This window comes from Pseudorca crassidens, chromosome 15, assembly GCF_039906515.1.
Source record: "Pseudorca crassidens isolate mPseCra1 chromosome 15, mPseCra1.hap1, whole genome shotgun sequence".
NCBI lineage: Eukaryota > Metazoa > Chordata > Mammalia > Artiodactyla > Delphinidae > Pseudorca > Pseudorca crassidens.
This window is the reverse complement of record NC_090310.1, coordinates 51,044,138-51,060,471: the sequence shown is the minus strand read 5'-3', so window position 1 is coordinate 51,060,471 and position 16,334 is coordinate 51,044,138. Positions and strand designations below refer to the sequence as shown.

At 39.4% G+C, this 16,334-nt stretch overlaps 1 pseudogene; it reads left to right on the top strand.

Moving 5' to 3' along the window:
* The window catches only part of LOC137208033 (thioredoxin-like protein 1 pseudogene), a 43,503-nt pseudogene extending 29,217 nt beyond the window's left edge, over positions 1–14,286 (top strand).
* Positions 14,287–16,334: the final 2,048 nt, after the last annotated feature.

Here is a 16,334-nt window from a genome sequence, read left to right as displayed (position 1 = left end):
CCATTACGTCCCATTGTTTCCTTAGTCTAAAACTCACATCTTCTGATGCTAAATCCTATGTGTTTCTTGTTGTATGAAATGAACACTTTAAGGGAGCCCTGAAGAAAAACTCTCCAGCTCTCCTTATCCGAGACTGAAGAAATTAGGATGAGTCCAAAGGAAGTCATTCAGAGGAGCCAAGAGAAATATACTAAACACTGCTGCTATTGCTTCATGCTTCCTGGTTTGATTCCCTGGACCACATGCATGTGACCCATGGGTGGGCTAGAGACACCATGAGGGTGGCAACAGGCTTGGGCTTTAGAGCCTGTGCCTGAATTCTGTCTCCAGAAAATCAGAGCTGCGTGACTTGGGGCAAGTGACTTAAAATCTTCATGCATCGGATTTCTTCTCCATAAAATAATAGTACCTATTATTTCAGGGCTGTGAGGATGACATTTGAAAATATATGTTAGACACTCAGCCTCGAGGCTGTGTCTAGATTTGGTGGGGCCTGAAGTTTATTTAAATATACCCTCCCACAAATAAAAAAAAAAATTAAAACATTTTGCATTTGCAGATTTTATGAAAACACTTAAATATGTGAACATGCTAAGGCCCTTTTCAAGGCCTTGGGAAAGCTCCATGTATGTGAGAGGCCCCAAGCTTAAACTTTATTAGCTTCATATTAAATCTGCTTTTCTTAACAGTCTGTGCTCACTAAATATTAGCTATCAGGGATCTGGTGTGGGAAAGAGGGGCCTCAGCTTCTTATACATGTGTTCTTAATTAGACTCCATGCCTCTTGGGAGTGAGCCAAAGACCCAAAAATACGGTCTGGTGATCTGGGGGGAGTTTAGGAGAATGTATTGTGTCTGGGTGGGACAGTACCTTGTGAAAGGGATGTGACCAACTGTATTACTTAGGATAAGTAATGTTAGCTGCTATAAAAAACAGCCCCTATAATTTCAGTAGCCCCAAAATACAAAAATATATTTCTAATTCATATAAAGTCCACTGGATTCTCCTGGTTGGTGAGACCCAGACTCCTTCATCTCATGAGTCCCCATCTTAGTTCTTAGAATCCTCTCCATCTAGCTGATAGATAGGGAAAAAAATAAAGTGGAAGATAGCTCATGGGAAATCTTCATGGGCCACATTCTACTAGATAGAATTCAGACACATGGCCACAAGTAACTGTAGAGGAATCTGGGAAATGTGGTCTAGCTGTGTAACCAGGAAGAAAGGGAAACAGATTTGGTGAGCCAGTTTAATATCTGCCAAAACAACTTTCCTTTAAGTTTGACTAAGGACCACAAGGTGGGGCTGAAGTAAATTTTACTTGAGTCCAATAACAGGCAGACTTTTGTCTCTAGACTGAGTAGACAAGAACTATGAGAAACACAAGAGATAAAAGGGAATCAATCATAAGAGGCAGGCCTATGGCTTCAAAGGTTAGTATGTCTTTTGTTGACCTTGTACTGATGCTACTGGAAGCCTTACTCCATGGGAAGGTCAAGAGGGAACCTCTCCACTTCCAGGATGTCCAAGAAGAACAGGGGTCTGTGGAAGTACAGGAAGAAGACCCTGGGCCAGACCATGTACCAGCCAGAGATAGGAGCAAAGAGTGGGAAGTAGTCCCCATTCCTGAGAGGCAGAAAGCAATTCGTGCTCAAAGAAAAGTTCACAGTTTTGGAGAATAGACTAGAATATCAGAGAGGAAGCATAAGACATTATATTTCTGAAAGGGAAGATGGCAAAAAACACATTGGAAAAAGAGTCAACTCTACCCTTTGGCCATAGCGTCCAAAAGAGAAGAGAAATCTGAAAGCATTCCACATAACACGGAGAGCAGCAAGCAAGACTTACTATGGATTCATAGTCTCCATCATCTGAGTCTACTCAACAGTTTCCTCCTGCAGAATCACAAAGCCCTGCAGTGACCTCACGAGCCAAGAGTGAGAACAGTCAGCATCACGGTGCAGGTAGGGGTATTACTTAAATGATGTTGGGATTTCTCCTTATCATGGGACCCTGAGGGACCATGGACACTTGAGGACTTTGGGTTATTCTCATCTGGCTACCGCAGAACAGAAAGCATTGGATTGGTAATTTTCCTTTTCTTCTTTATAAAAATTTAACTCTATTCTGATGTGCTGTGGCTAAAGCTTATAAAGAATCCAGTCTTCTAGTACATTTCCAGGATGGCAGCTTAAGCAAAGAAGGAAGCAATCACTTTCTACCTTCACCCCATAGAATAAGGTCACCTGACCCTCAATTCTGAAAGCCGGTGGACTCCAAAGTTAAACTTGTCAGAGCCTTCCTGCTTCAAGGTCTTCACATTTCTTCTCAGCAGCTGCTGGACCTCATCAGTCAGCTCAGTTTTACTTACATCTCAAGGGTTGATTTTTACATATATAGGAAGAATTTACCCAGCTTTCATGGTATCAATTTTTCCTCAATGCTCTGCCTCTGAGCTGTACATAATCTTGTTTAAATATCTAGATCATTTCCTTCCAAATAGAAATTCTTTCCAAATTTCTTTCCCCTATCAGGTGGCTCAACACAAACTAGGTAAGTACTATGACCAGTCACCCTGCTCCTTGTACCGCTCTGTTTTGGCCTGTCCCACTGGATCTCTTGCTTAGTCCCATGCTGTCTTCTCTGCCTGGAACCATCTTCCCATAGAGCCTTGCATGCCTCATTACTGCTCATTGGTCAGGGCCAGCTTAAATATCAACTCCTTAAAAACCCTCCTGTGATTAATTTATCTAAAACATGACCTATCTCTGTCATTCTCTTCCACTTTATTCTGAAATTGTATAATTTATTTTAATTTTTTAATTTATTTTAATTATATTTTTTATTAGTCATCCATTTTATACACATCAGTGTATACACGTCAATCCCAATCTCCCAATTCATCACACCACCATCCCCACCCCCCTGCTGCTTTCCCCCCTTTGTGTCCATTAGAGAACGTTTATTCTCTACCTCTGTGTCTCAATTTCTGCCCTGCAAACCGGTTCATCTATACCATTTTTCTACGTTCCACATATATGCGTTAATATACGATATTTGTCTTTCTTTTTCTGACTTACTTCACTCTGTATGACAGTCTCTAGATCCATCCACATCTCTACAAATGACCCAATTTCATTCCTTTTTATGTCTGAGTAATATTCCATTGTATATATGTACCACATCTTCTTTATCCATTCATCTGTTGGTGGGCATTTAGGTTGCTTCCATGACCTATTGTAAATAGTGCTGCAATGCACATTGGGGTGCATGTGTCTTTTTGAATTATGGTTTTCTCTGGGTATATGCCCAGTAGTGGGATTGCTGGATCATATGGTAATTCTATTTTTAGTTTTTCAAGGAACCTCCATAGTGGCTGTATCAATTTACATTCCCACCAACAGTGCAAGAGAGTTCCTTTTCTTCACACCCACTCCAGCATTTGTTGTTTGTAGATTTTCTGATGATGCCCATTCTAACTGGTGTGAGGTGACACCTCATTGTAGTTTTGATTTGCATTTCTCTAATAATTAGAGATGTTGAGCAGCTTTTCATGTGCTTCTTGACCATTTGTATGTCTTCTTTGGAGAAATGTCTATTTAGGTCTTCTGCCCATTTTTGGATTGGGTTGTTTGTTTTTGTAATATTGCACCGCATGAGCTGTTTATATATTTTTGACATTAATCCCTTGTCCGTTGATTCGTTTGCAAATATTTTCTCCCATTCTGAGGGTTGTCTTTTCATCTTGTTTATGGTTTCCTTTGCTGTACAAAAGCCTTTAAGCTTCATTAGGTCCCATTTGTTTATTTTTGTTTTTATTTCCATTATTCTAGGAGGTGGGTCAAAAAAGATCTTGTTGTGATTTATGTCAAAGAGTGCTCTTCCTATGTTTTCCTCTAAGAGTTTTATAGTGTCCTGTCTTACATTTAGGTCTCTAATCCATTTTGAGTTTATTTTTCTGTATGGTGTTAGAGAGTGTTCTAATTTCATTCTTTTACATGTAGCTGTCCAGTTTTCCCAACACTGCTTATTGAAGAGACTGTCTTTTCTCCATTGTATATCCTTGCCTCCTTTGTCATAGATTAGTTGACCATAGGTATGTGGTTTTATCTCTGGGCTTTCTATTTGTTCCATTGACCTATATTTCTGTTTTTGTGCCAGTACCATATCATCTTGAATACTGTAGCTTTGTAGTATAGTCTGAAGTCAGGGAGTCTGTTTCCTCCAGCTCCACTTTTTTCCCTCAAGACTGCTTTGGTTATTGGGGGTCTTTTTTGTCTCCATACAAGATTTAAGATGCCATTGGTAATTTGATAGGGATCGCATTGAATCTGTAGATTGCTTTGGGTAGTATAGCCATTTTCACAATATTGATTCTTCCAATCCAAAAACATGGTATATCTCTCCATCTGTTGGTGTTATTTTTAATTTCTTTCATCAGTATCTTATAGTTTTCTGCATACAGGTCTTCTGTCTCCCTAGGTAGGTTTATTCCGAGGTATTTTATTCTTTTTGTTACAGTGGTAAATGGGAGTGTTTCCTTAATTTCTCTTTCAGATTTTTCATCATTAGTATATAGGAATGCAAGAGATTTCTGTGCGTTAATTTTGTATCCTGCAACTTTACCAAATTCATTGATTTGCTCTAGTAGTTTTCTGGTGGCATCTTCAGGATTCTCTATGTATAGTATCATGTCATCTGCAAACAGTGACAATTTTACTTCTTCTTTTCCAATTTGTATTCCTTTTATTTCTTTTGCTTCTCTGATTGTCATGGCTAGGACTTCCATAACTATGCTGAATAATAGTGGTGAGAGTGGATATCCTTGTCTTGTTCCTGATCTTAGAGAAAATGCTTTCAGTTTTTCACCATTGAGAATGATGTTTGCTGTGGGTTTGTTGTATATGGCCTTTATTATCTTGAGGTAGGTTCCCTCTATGCCCACTTTCTGGATAGTTTTTAGCATAAATGATGTTGAATTTTGTCAAAAGCTTTTTCTGCACCTATTGAGATGACCATATGGTTTTTATGTTTCAATTTGTTAATATGGTGCATCACATTGATTGATTTGCATATACTGAAGATTCCTTGCATCCCTGGGATAAATCTCACTTGATCATGATCATGGTGTATGATCCTTTTAATGTGTTGTTGGATTCTGTTTGCTAGTATTTTGTTGAGGATTTTTGCATCTGTATTCATCAGTGATATTGGTCTGTAATTTTCTTTTTTTGTAGTATCTTTGTCTGGTTTGGCTATCAGGGTGATGGTGGCTTCATAGAATGAGTTTGGGAGTGTTCCTTCCTCTGCAATTTTTTGGAAGAGTTTGAGAAGGATGGGTGTTAGCTCTTCTCTAAACGTTTGATAGAATTCACCTGTGAAGCCATCTGGTCCTGGACTTTTGTTTGTTGGAAGATTTTTCATCACAGTTTCAATTTCATTACTTGTGATTGGTCTGTTCATATTTTCTATTTCTTCCTGGTTCAGTCTTGGAAGCTTATACTTTTCTAAGAATTTGTCCATTTCTTCCAGGTTGTCCATTTTATTGGCCTAGAGTTGCTTGTAGTAGTCTCTTAGGATGCTTTCTATTTCTGTGGTGTCTGTCGTAACTTCTCCTTTTTCATTTCTAATTTTATTGATTTGAGTCCTCTCCCTCTTTTTCTTGATGAGTCTGACTAATGGTTTATCAATTTTGTTGATCTTCTCAAAGAACCAGCTTTTAGTTTTATTGATCTTTGCTATTGTTCTCTTTGTTTGTATTTCATTTATTTCTGCTCTGATTTTATGATTTCTTTCCTTCTGCTAACTTTGGGTTTTGTTTGTTCTTCTTTCTCTAGTTCTCTTAGGTGCAAGGTTAGATTGTTTATTTGAGATTTTTCTTGTTTCTTGAGGTAGGCTTTTATAGCTATAAACTTCCCTCTTAGAACTGCTTTTGCTGCATCCCATAGGTTTTGGATCGTCGTGTTTTCATTGTCATTTGTCTCTAGGTATTTTTTTGTTTCCTCTTTGATGTCTTCAGTGATCTCTTGGTTATTTAGTAACGTATTGTTTAGCTTCCATGTGTTTGTGGTTTTTAAGTTTTTTTCCCCTGTATTCATTTCTAATCTCATAGCATTGTGGTCAGAAAAGATGTTTGATATGATTTCAATTTTCTTACATTTACTGAGGCTTGATTTGTGATCCAGTATGTGATCTATCCTGAAGAATGTTCTGTGCACACTTCAGAAGAAAGTGTAATCTGCTGTTTTTGGATGGAATGTCCTGTAAATATCAATTAAATCTATCTGATCTATTGTGTCTTTTAAAGCTTGTGCTTCCTTATTAATTTTCTGTTTGGTGTATGTGTCCATTGGTGTAGGTGAGGTGTTAAATTTCCCCACTATTATTGTGTTACTGTCAATTTTCTCTTTTATAACTGTTAGCAGTTACCTTATGTATTGGGGTGCTCCTATGTTGGGTGCATATACATTTATAATTGTTAAATCTTCTTTTTGGATTGATACCTTCGTAATTATGTAGTGTTCTTCCTTGTCTCTTGTAACATTCTATATTTTAAAGTCTATTTTATCTGATATGAATATCGCTACTCCAGCTTTCTTTTGATTTCCATTTGCATGGAATATCTTTTTCCATCCCCTTACTTTCAGTCTGTATGTGTCCCCAGGTCTGAAGTGGGGCTCTTGTAGACAGCATTTATATGGGTCTTCTTTTTGTATCCATTCAGCAAGCCTGTGTCTTTTGGTTGGAGCATTTAGTCCATTTACGTTTAAGGTAATTATTGATATGTATGCTCCCACGAACATTTTCTTAATTGTTTTGGGTTTGTTTTTGTAGGTCCTTTTCTTCTCTTGTGTTTCCCACTTAGAGAAGTTCCCTTAGCATTTGTTGTAGAGCTGGTTTGGTGGTACTGAATTCTCACAGCTTTTGCTAGTCTGTAAAGCTTTTGATTCCTCCATCAAATCTGAATGATATCCTTGCCATGTAGAGTAATCTTGGTGTAGTTTCTTCCCTTTCATCACTTTAAGTATGTCATGCCACTCCCTTCTGGCTTGTAGAGTTTCTGCTGAGAAATCAGCTGTTAACCTTATGGGAGTTCCCTTTTATGTTATTCGTTGTTTTCCCCTTGCTGCTTTTAATAATTTTCCTTTGTCTTTAATTTTTGCCAATTTGATTACTATGTGTCTTGGCATGTTTCTCCTTTGGTTTATCCTGTATGGACTCTCTGTACTTCTTGGACTTGGGTGGTTATTTCCTTTCCCATGTTAGGAAAGTTTTAGACTATAATCTCTTCAAGTATTTTCTTGGGTCCTTTCTCTCTCTCTTCTCCTTCTGGGACCCCTATAATGTGAATGTTGTTGCATTTAATGTTGTCCCAGAGGTCTCTTAGGCTGTCTTCATTTCTTTTCATGCTTTTTTCTTTATTCTGTTCTGCAGCAGTGAATTCCACCATTCTGTCTTCCAGGTCACTTATCCGTTCTTCTGCCTCAGTTATTCCGCTATTGATTCCTTTTAGTGTATTTTTCATTTCAGTTATTGTATTGTTCATCTCTATTTCCTTTTTCTTCATTCTTCTATGTCTTTATTAAACATTTCTTTCATCTTCTTGATTTTTGCCTCCATTCTTTTTCCGAGGTCCTGGATCATCTTCACTATCATTATAGATTTTTTTTTTTTTTTTGCACTCATTACTATTTGTATCCCCAGCCAGAACACAAAATTCACAAGAGGAGTCACTCTGTCTTGTTTTCCATGATAACCCTAGGACCTCTGGGAACTTAATAAATATTTGTTGATTGAATGGGTTCCATACTCCACCTGCCCATTGATTTTTTTTCACCAGCAACAGCATCATGGTCTTTTCCCTTCAGCATTAGCCACAAGTTAATAAATCCAGCTCTGTTCCCCAAAACAAAATTTTGTGTTGATAGGGAATGATATGCATGCACTTTGAACCAATATTTGTGATTTTCTATCTTGGAGAAAGTTAACTAATAGCTCAGTCTTACAGAAAACATCTTCTATTATATCAGCCACATCTGGGGTTCTCCATACTTTTCCTAGAGAATATGTATAGGACTGGGGAAAGAAGAGGAGCATCATTCAACTACAAAGCTTAGAAAACTCTCTTTTCATCTCCCTCTTGGCTCTACAGTAGTTATGATTAATGTATAGAATTCCCCCCTCCCACGGCTGCTCTTCTAGAAAGACATGGTACCAAACTGTAAGTTTCATACATCAAAATTATGACTGGCTTATTCATTTCTGTAAAACAAGTATGTAGAACAGCCCCTGGCATGTGGTTGGTGCTCAGAAAATGCAAATTGAAAACCTATTGAATGGCCAGGTTTATAAACATTTGCCTGTTAACTGGACAGAGTCTTGGCCCTTGAGAAGAAAGGAGTTGACCATAGCATCCCAGAGTTAGCACTGCCAGAGTCACTAGGAAGAGAATGGATTTTGCAGACCCGAATGTTAGCACATTAAGGAGCAGAAGGCTGGAGATCATCTTTGCTTTGGTTTAATAATTTTATCTAGACCTCTTTATTCAGGAGAACTTAGCTCCCAGTAAGAGGTCAATTCTATAATGAGAAGTTATGTTCTTCCTTTATTTTTGAGACATTTGTTTTGTTTTGTTTTTTTGCGGTACGCGGGCCTCTCACTGCTGTGGCCTGTCCCGTTGCGGAGCACAGGCTCTGAACGCGCAAGCTCAGCGGCCATGGCTCATGGGCCCAGCCACTTCGCGGCATGTGGGATCTTCCCGGAGCGGGGCACAAACCCGTATCCCCTGCATCGGCAGGCGGACTCTCAACCACTGTGCCACCAGGGAAGCCCCCTATTTTTGAGACATTTAAGATCCAATAAAAGGGGTTAGGACTGACTTGGTGTCAGAAATTAAAAGGAAGACAAAACATTTGCATGTTTTGACAATAGCTTCACACTTTCACCTGTGCAATCTTTTCTTAAACACTCTTGCAATTCACTGAGAATCAGGATTCCATAATCCAGCCTGAAATGGTTTCCTCTGGAGGCTCATGTATATGCATTCCTTTCTTACTTTCTCCCTGACTTCTGATTTTGCTTACATGCTTAGTAATCACCCCAAGGACGAGGAGGACACAGAGAGCAGAGTGTTGAGCATCGATTCAATCAGCAGTTTGTGTATTTTCCTTCTTATCCTGGATGTGAAGCCCCATTCTAAAATTTGCAATTAAAACCAGAGCCTACCTTAAAGATAACATTGTATTTTCCCCCCAATGGTCAAACTCTGCATAATAACATCAAATTGTATTCACTGTCTCTCAAGAGTGGCTCACTGCTTTTAATCAGTAAGTGAAAAAGAGAATGTTTTTCTTGGTTCTAGCTGTATTCCATTGCAAAAGCTCAAACTGCACTAGGGTGAAGATTGCAGTATTTCTGCAAGGGTTAGAAGGGATCCCAACTATCCAAAATAGGTCAATATGTCCAGACCGCTGCACTTAATGTGGTGTCTAAGCCTCTTTTTTGGCTCACAGTTGTTTAAGAAGCCATTTTTCTTGGTATGTCCTGATAATCACACCTCATTTCTGCCAAGGGCAGGACTGAATTAGAATAGCATGACCAAGGATAAACTCTAAAACATGATTTTATGTTGACCCCCTGCCATCCCCAGGAGATATGATGGTTTAAGAGGGCTACGCATCCTTTGACACTCTCCCACTAAGGGGTAGGGTCTGTGTTCACACCCCTTGAAATCGGGTGGGCTTTGTCATTGCCTCAACCTAAGGAGTGCAACAGAAGTAACACTGAGGCTGCCATGTGCTGAAGGTACCAGGTGGAGAGGCCACTGAGAGAGAAGAGAGATGGCCAATGAGCCCCAGCTGTTCCAGCCCCAGCTATTCCATCTTCCCAGGTCACGGAATGCCATGCATGTGAACATAGAAAACTTCAAGATGACTCTAGCTCTAGTTGCTTTCTGACTGTAACCACCGAGAGCTGGGAGCCAGATGTGCCCAGAGGAGCCTGGCTGACCCCAGAACCATGAGAGACACTAATAAATGATTATTGTCTTAAGACCCTATGTTTTGAGGTTGTTGGTTACATTGCAGTAAATAACTAGAAGAGGAGGCATCACTCATAATGTGATGTAGAACTGAACCCAGATGATTCTCCTGCCCCCACTAGATACAAGGCTGTGGTAGGCGGCACTGATGTGGGCACACAGAGACAAAGCAATGCCACACGGGACGTTGGAGCTGGTAGCTGTCTGCAGGCTATGATTTGATAAAGAATCAATGGAACCTCCCCAAGGGCACTACTCTGGCCCCTGACCGTAGTAACTGCTTCGATAGGATTTGCATCCTAGCAAACGTGCAGAATGCTAGAGATCCCCACGTACAAGGAGTTTCAAACTAGGAGCACTTGGGGTTTCGAGAAGGGACTGTCAAGGAGGTAGGGTGCAGAGCAAGCCTAGTGGGAACAACCTTTTCCTTTTCTCTGTTCTCAGGGTCAGGGCTTCTTTCCAGCCTCAGGGGTGGGACATGTGACTCCAGTGACCAATCAGTGCAACACATTCCTCTGGCCATTATGATTGCTGTAGGCTTGGACATGAGGTCTAGGCCAGCCAATCAAAGTGAACGTCAGGACCTTCACAGGGAATTCTGGGGGAAAGATGTTTACTCTTCTTCACTAGTTTGGACATTAAAAGGATGTTACTCTGAGAGCTTCCAGTGGTCACCCTGTGATGAGGAGGCAAGGATCCTGGGAATGGAGTAGAAGGAGGGAAAGCAGAGGAGAGAGGAGGCAGACAAACTGATCTTGATATCTTTGTTTGTACCTCTGTATCCAGCTATGCTTGAAGCTGGACCTTCCTAGGTTATTTTGTAATTTGAGCCCATAAATTTATTTTGCTTGTTGACTTAAGCAACTAGAATCAAAAGAATATCAATGAATACATATATGCTTAGCTTCTTTAGAAGTTTATGTCTAGGAAAAGTTATTTCTGCTGCTGAAAATGTGTTTAGAAATAGCTGATATTAGTCCATTTGATTTAGTCCTTTTTGTTTTGCAAAAGGAAAGGAATAAAGTCAAATTAGTACCCTGGTCACCTGACATAATCCCATGTAATAATAATGATGATAAAGATGATGATGATGATACTAACATTCACTGAGCCCTAATCCTGGGCAAGACAATGTTCTAAATGCTATGGATATATTAGCTCATTTAATCATCTCAATAATATTATAGGATACTCCATGATTATGCCCATATACAAATAATGGACTTGAAACACAGAGAAGATAAGTAACATTCCTCAGATCACACAGCAGTAGTGGTGAAGCTCAGATTGAACCCAGCTCATTCTCTTAGCTGTACCCTGGTGCTGTCTCTGACAAGGTAAAGTGATTTTTGAACAACCCCTGGGTTCTGGGTCCTTTGTCTTTTCACAGTGCCTCCATTCTTAAAGCATGGAACCCAGAAGGCCCATGTTAAATATAAGTGGGAGAGTTTCCATCACTGTGGATTTGCCTCCATCATCTCTTCTTATTCCAGCAACAAAGTACCTGCCTTACCCATGTCAGCTTGGGTCTGACACATTTCCCAGAGGTGAGAAAATGCAGAGATCAAAGAGAAAACTTTTAACGTAAGTTGTCAGCTTGTTTCTGCTGCCAAAAATTCTCATGTTTAAAAGTATGGCACAATACTTTATTCTTCAATCTAAAAAACTTAAATTGTAGCTGACTCTCAGTCCTCTTTTCACTTGGGTTGAGGAAGATTCAGTCTCAGTGAGTATGAAGAGTCTTTGCTCCCACGCCCCCAGTTCCCAGAAGGGTCCAAGAAGTTGTGTGCAGCATAGAATTTGAGGGGCTCCCCCCCATGGTGTTTGGACCCTGTATGCTCCTTGTTCAGATGTGCATAGTCCTTGGAGGGAAGGTGGCTCTGACAGACACCTCATTGTCTGTTACTCTTGGGTGCAGGGTACTTTGTGAGACTGGTTTCCCAGAGGCTGGGGCCAAGCTTCCCTCATGGGCCTCACATCCATTTAATTCTAAGGAGATGCTAGGGTGCCAGATCGGAAGCCACCATCCCTTTCTTTGTCTCCGCTAATCTTCACCTCTCTGCTTTTACTATTTCTACCTTCCCTTGGATGAAGAACACAAGCACCCTCACTGCCCCCACTCTGTTCTTTGTAGCACTTTTCACATTGCATGGGTTTCAGCCTAAATTAAAATGGGCTTTTTAAAGAATTGTAGAGCTTTTAACCATTCAAGCATCATTTATTTTACTTTTCCCTTAAATACATTTTGAAAAATCTCTTAGAAGTCCAGTCAGTTTAGGGGTTAGTGTATATTTTAATTGACCATTCAATTTCAAATAAATATGGAGGAAATTGTAACCCTCTTCAACAGCTCAACGACAATTTAAGGAGAATGAGAACCTGACTGAAACAATTAGGAACTTAGAAACCAGACTCAGATGTGGTCAGACGTGGTCAAAGAAAACAAGCCCAGGAATTTTTAAATCCTGTCTTATTTTGCTTATAAGAAAAACGTTAAAACCACAAAATTAAAAGAGATATTGCCCTAAATTTGAAATGATTTAATAAACAAATTGGATGCAATTATTATAGTTGGCATTGAGAAATATTGATAACTAAAATTTTATCTTTTGAAAAATAAAAATGATCGTTCTCACCTAGCCTATAGGCTAGAAGCTGGGAAAGAAAACATTTCAATAGCCTGTCCTCTGTTACATATGTTGATCAACCCATGTAATCAAATTCCTGATCAGATGGGCCATCTGCAGACACCCCAAGAAGGAGAGTTTTCTATCAGCCCCATTTTATTTACTCCCTTTTTGGATTTGTGGACTTTACTGAATTTTGTGGTAGGTGAATAATAGCCTAATAAAACTATCCCAAAACCTATTCCAAAAATTAATATATATGTATGTTTATATATATACATATATATATACACACTATAATGTTATAAAATATATATAAAAAACTATATATAATTTTAAATGTATAACACATTATAATCAATATAATGTGTATTATATATCTCATACGTATAATGTGTTGTTAGTTGTATCTTACATTATATATTGTATAAATGCATCTATGATTACATCATATAAAATTATAGGCCTTCTCTTCCCTCATCTTTCCTCTCCCCCTCCCATCCCGCCCCCTCTGCTGCTCCGCTCTCTGGCCTGACTCGGCACTGGAGGACCCTGGAGAAGACGCCAGGGTCACCACCTCCTTTGTCCAGGCCTAGGTCTTCCTGAGCCTCCCCCCTTCCTCTCCAGGGCCTTCTTCTCCTTCAGTTTTGAAGCCAGTGGTGTTGTGGCCACCCTGCCAGGCTCTCTGAGAGTGGTGGGTGTGAAACGGGTCAGGAGTGACCTGGATTTCCAGACTCACCATGGTCAAATTCACCATGCGAGGGTGTGGACCGTGTTTAAGGATTGCCCCAGCATTCAGCTCTATGTGTAATAAGTATCCACAAGCAGTTTCCTTGGAAGTAGGTGTACATCAGTGTCAGGGAACAGCTGCCACCAACAATATGTCAGCAATACCTACCTTTTTGTTTTTTTGAAACAAAGTGAGAGTTGATCAGTATCAAGGAGCAGATGCTGTGGGACTAGAAGAAAAAACCAAGCAGCACTTAGAAAACAGCCCTGGAAGCAATGAGGACACAGATATTCCAAAAGGCTATATGGATTTTATGCTTTTTTATTAACAAATCTGGCTGTGAATGTCTTAATGAAAGTGAGGAGCATGGATTTGACAACTGTTTATGAAAAGACATGACCTTCTTGGAATCTGATTGGGATGGACAGCTGCTTATTACTGTAGTCTTCAATCAGCCTGTTAAGCTTTATTCAATGAAATTTCAAGGTCCAGATAATGGTCAGCATCCGAAATACGTAAAAATTTCTATCAATTTACCCCTATCTATGGATTTTGAAGAGGCAGAAAGAAGTGAACCAATTCCAGCTCTGGAACTCTCAGAGGATGGTATTAAAGAAGATGGTATTGTCCCACTTCATATGTTAAGTTTCAGAATGTTAACAGCATAACTATATTTATTTAGTCCAATCAAGTGAAGAAGAAACAACTAGAATTTCATATTTTACTTTTATTGGAACTCCAGTCCAGGCAGCAAACATGAATGATTTCAAATGAGTAGTTTGCAAAAAAGGAGAAAGTCACTAAGGTACAAAAGACACTGGAAGACCATATTGCAATCAGATCTACAGCTCTTGGATAATTGCTTGATTCTCGCCAGAGACCTTCTTTTTTTTTTTAATTTAATTAAAAAAATATGTAATTGATTTACAATGTTGTGTTAATTTCAGGTATACAGCACAGTGAATCAGTTATACATATATATATATATATACACTCTTTTAGATTATTTTCTCATATAGACCATTACAAAGTATTGAGTAGAGTTCCCTGTGCTATACAGTAGATCCTTATTGATTATTTACTTTATATATAGTAGTGTGTATAAGACTTTCAATATTTCATTCATTGCCATTACCAATAAATCATTGCCTTTGTTCAGATGGTAAAAAAAAATATTATAACAAATAATTGGGCAAGCTATAAAGTTGACCCTTGTACAAGCAAGGTTAGGGACACTGACCCTCTGTGCAGTTGAAAATCCAAGTATAACTTATAGTCAGCCTTCTATGTGCACATTTCTCCTGTATTCGCAGTTCTGTATCTGTGAATTCAACCAACCTCGGATCTCTTTTTTTTTTTTTTTTTTTTGGCCACACAGCTTGCAGGATCCTAATTCCGTGACCAGGGATTGATCCCAGCCCTCAGCAGTGAAAGTGCAGAGTCCTAACCACTGGATCGCCAGAGAATTCCCAACCTTGAATCTTGTAATACTGTAGTATTATTCAGTGAAAAAAAGATCCAAGTTTAAGTGTACCCACACAGTTAAAATCCATGTTGTTCAAGGGTCACTTGTAATTGTTAATGAGCCCTTTACCTCCCCTGCTCTGGTTTCAAAGCTGAAGACACCTAAATTCTTTTGACCCCCACAAAACTTCCTCCTTTCATAAATATGCCACCCCGACTTTCTCCACAGGCCTGACAGTAAAACAAACAAACAAACAAAACAAAAAACAAAACAAAAAAACTTTCCCTGAGACTAGTTCATCCCTGTGTCAGGTTGTTTTTGATTTGTTTTGTTTTGTTCAGTACATCATGAGGTCAAGAGCCCTAAAGTCAGCCTGCTGAGCTTCTAATCCTGGCTTCACCCCTTTAACAGCTGTGATTGAGTTCAAGTCAGCTCCCTCTCTTTGCCCAGATCACCCACCTAAAACGTGGAGGAGTAATTGAATTCATCACCCAAGGGCATCAGGAGGACTAAATGACTTCTAAGAATTCAGGATTCAGTCATTAAAACAGTGACTTATGCTCAATAAATGATAGTAGTAGTAGTAATATTATAGTTATCCTCCTGTTGTATGGATTCTCAAAAACATCTTAAATTTTAAACTACTTAGGCCTTATAATTGGAGCAGAGTCACCCTCATCCTTATTTGGGGAAACAAGGGAACGTGACAAGCAAAGGCTTCATGGTCACAACCTGGGAACAGGGCCAGAAAACCCATATTTGGGGCATCCCTTTTTGCTGCCCTGTAAATGGTCTTTATTTGCTTTTCCTATCTAGTCTCTAGATTAATTGCGAATTTAGATGGAGGAACTTGAAGTTTGCCCATACATTTTCTGTGTTTAAAGAGAAGATTTTTATCCCTGAATATTCTGCAGTGAGCACGAGTCAAGGAGAGTGACTCAGGCTATCTTCTCAGAGGTGGCCAGTCATAAATCAGCTCATACAGAAAATTAATCTCTCCTGGCTTCTTTGGGAAGTTAGCAATTATTAGTAGACAGTGAGAGAGAGTCTTCAAAAGAGGCATATGTGACAATGTCACCTAAGTATCTTCCAAACTTATTGATATTGGAGAAAAGATTTTCCCTCAAGTAAGCTTTGTGGGGATGGGGCGGGGAGCTCTTAGCAAGCAGATGCAGCCAAAGGAAGTCGTTGGGGCCTGAAACTCAATACAAATGTGAGATAACTCCCAAGAAATACCCTGGTATCTTCAGGGGAAGATAAGGTTTCAAACACCTATTTGGCCCAACATGGGTTTGTTTCTACCCACTGTTGAATACCTAGGATATCTTGAAAATGTTTACCCAACCATTTTGAGAGTCTGACTATATGGCACCCCACAGCTGAATACAAATAATATCCAGGTTTTGGGGCCAGTGTGAACAGCCACAGAACTAGGGAATTCAAGAAAGGACATGGAAGAGTCACCCACATCAA